We start from the raw sequence: 2,862 nt of genomic DNA, 5'->3' as shown, positions 1-2,862 counted from the left end.
TTTCGCGATAATTTTCGTCTCTTTTGTGTCGTTATTTGTGTGCATGGGGTGATTGGTCATAATAATTGAATAATGCCTTCATAATTGCAGTGCTTCTGGGGACGCGCAGTCCTGTTTTTTCGCGATAATTTTCGTCTCTTTTGTGTCGTTATTTGTGTGCATGGGGTGATTGGTCATAATAATTGAATAATGCCTTCATAATTGCAGTGCTTCTGGGGACGCGCAGTCCGGTTTTTTCGCGATAATTTTCGTCTCTTTTGTGTCGTTATTTGTGTGCATGGGGAGATTGGTCATAATAATTGAATAATGCCTTCATAATTGCAGTGCTTCTGGGGACGCGCAGTCCGGTTTTTTCGCGATAATTTTCGTCTCTTTTGTGTCGTTATTTGAGTGCATGGGGTGATTGGTCATAATAATTGAATAATGCCTTCATAAGTGCAGTGCTACTGGGGACGCGCAGTCCTGTTTTTTCGCGATAATTTTCGTCTCTTTTGTGTCGTTATTTGTGTGCATGGGGTGATTGGTCATAATAATTGAATAATGCCTTCATAATTGCAGTGCTTCTGGGGACGCGCAGTCCGGTTTTTTCGCGATAATTTTCGTCGTAAATGATCGTGAAAATTTATTCCAACTTTCAGTTTTAGTATTAACTCATCAAACTATCGATTTTATGAAAAGTAAAGCGTCATTTATTTACTATTTTTGAAATTTGCTCGCGTTATCTAAATTGTAAAAACAGTAAAATCATACTGATAAGTCCAGCCCATAGCACTAATGCTCGGCTGGCACGCGTTCGATAAAAATAAACCATTTTAAATAATCAATTATCTATCTTTCCGCAGCCGGCTGCCTAAGATTTAAAAATTTCAACCGATAAACAAAATGCTCATGGTCACATCACTGCCACTCGTGAATCCTGACCTCATACCCATCTACTAACCCCCTCAAAACTCATGTGATACTTTGTCGGAGAAGCAGTCGATTGGGCGGTCTCTATCACTCAAGTATCGGACTAACATTCCCATCCACTTCCCCGTGACCCTACCACTGGTCGTGGCCGGCGTCGGTATTGATCAGCATGATAGGGGCCTTTGAGAAGTTGCGAAGCGAGGAAAGATAGCACCCACTCATCTTCCACGGCTCGTGGATGTAACTTCTGGAGGTCCTGGTCAATAACGGAGTAGCAACTGCGGGTGGGCACCTATGCTTAGAGCAACCTTACCAGCGTGAGTATTAGGCCGGTTTTAGGGTTTTGTAACGCGTGTTAGTAACTTTGCTCCCACACCGGTCGTTGCCAAATGCGTTGCTAAACTAAAACGTAACGCCCCGGTTGGGAGCGAGTTACCAAATTTGGCAACGCGCTAGCAACGCAACTAAAACTTTGAACTGTCAAACTTCAAAACAAGACATCAGTAGATTTGCGTTCGAATGTTGGTTTTTTATGTTTTTTTTTTTAATTTACGTTGATCGTTCCGGGTTGAAGTGTCCTCGCCGCGAAAAGTAATTGATTTGCCAAAAGAGTACAGTGAAAATAGCTCGTCTGCGATGTCGGTGGTCCCGGTGTCTGGATTGGGAACCTGCAAAAGGAGTGTCCTTCGGCGATGTAAAACGGGTATGGGGGCCCTTCCGGAAGAGGAACCGATACTATTTGCACCAACAAACAAGGTTAGTTTCACAAACAAATTCGGTAAAGCGATAAATTGCCTATGTTTCCGATAAAAAAGTATGGATTTTTCGATGAAAAAAAAATTGATTGTTGACGGAAATGGAAATGTTTCTTCTGCGGCGGCTAGGCAAATGGACGAAGATTGAGAACACAAATAAAAGCAATAAATATGCAAGACGACTATTTCTCTGCTACAGCTTCAGTACCAAGTCTATCATCAACCCGCAACCCTGCTCGGTCAACTTCTCGGCATGCCTCCATCAAGGAAGTCTACCCTGTGACACAGGTGACGGTTTCGGCGTAACAAAATAGTGGCGTACCCCAATATGTAGCTGGCCGGAGCCGGAGCGGTCCGAAAAACGGCCTAAAAGACAATCTGCGTGCCATCACTTGTGGAACTCCTCCTGCTGGGTAGACGGAAACTGATCGGTATCACATGTCGCTGCGACCTCATACCGGACGTGGACGCCACTTCTATCAAAAGCATCATCTTGATCCGGAACGACGGAATAAGCTTCTTTTTGGTAAGTTGTCAGACTGCTTCTTTGTGTGTAATTTTGAAAACTAACCTTACTCTTTCCGCAGCAGAAATATGGAACGTTATTATCTTATTTTCGCGGACATCCTGCTCATCCTAGTTGGGCCTTGCCCAAGGACTATAGCGAGCAAGCCGTTTGTAAAAAAAAATCACAAATTTTGCACTTCAACATCATGGAACTTGAAAATCATATGATATTAAAAATAAATAATCGTAAAATTGACGAAAAACTGAAAAGTTTACACATCTTAAAGTCACAATTCTGAAATTTGCCAACTGCCAACTGAAACAATTTGAATCCATTTAATTGGAACGAATGTGTTTCATAATAGCAAAACAATGTAAAGGGGTCAATGTGAGTTTGTAAACAAAGAGTCTATCCTGCTCACTTCTAATGTAAACATCCACTGACGTGAGCAGGATAGACTCTTTGTTTACAAACTCGCATTGGCCCCTTTACATTGTTTTGCTTAAATATATGTAAAAAAAATGCAAAAAGCTTCATGCGTTGAAGTATTTATTTAGTATTCTTTCGGGAAATTTCATCTATTGTGGATCCAGGGTTGTTACGGACGGCGCGGATCGCGCGGATGGCGCGTTTCGCGCGGATAGCGCGGATCTGGCGCGGATTTGCTGGCTAATTTTGCTCAGGCGCGGA

At 42.6% G+C, this 2,862-nt stretch overlaps 1 long non-coding RNA gene across 1 annotated transcript; it reads left to right on the top strand.

Moving 5' to 3' along the window:
* The first annotated feature begins 423 nt into the window (after nt 1-423).
* Nucleotides 424-2,465, top strand: LOC120429516 (uncharacterized). The gene is made up of 3 exons (XR_005607421.2): nt 424-1,665; nt 1,864-2,190; nt 2,252-2,465. It is a non-coding gene; the product is annotated as an uncharacterized LOC120429516 (long non-coding RNA).
* Nucleotides 2,466-2,862: the final 397 nt, after the last annotated feature.

The sequence above is a fragment of the Culex pipiens genome, chromosome 1, assembly GCF_016801865.2.
Source record: "Culex pipiens pallens isolate TS chromosome 1, TS_CPP_V2, whole genome shotgun sequence".
In the NCBI taxonomy this organism is placed as follows: Eukaryota; Metazoa; Arthropoda; class Insecta; order Diptera; family Culicidae; genus Culex; species Culex pipiens.
This window is presented reverse-complemented; position numbering and strand designations above follow the sequence as displayed.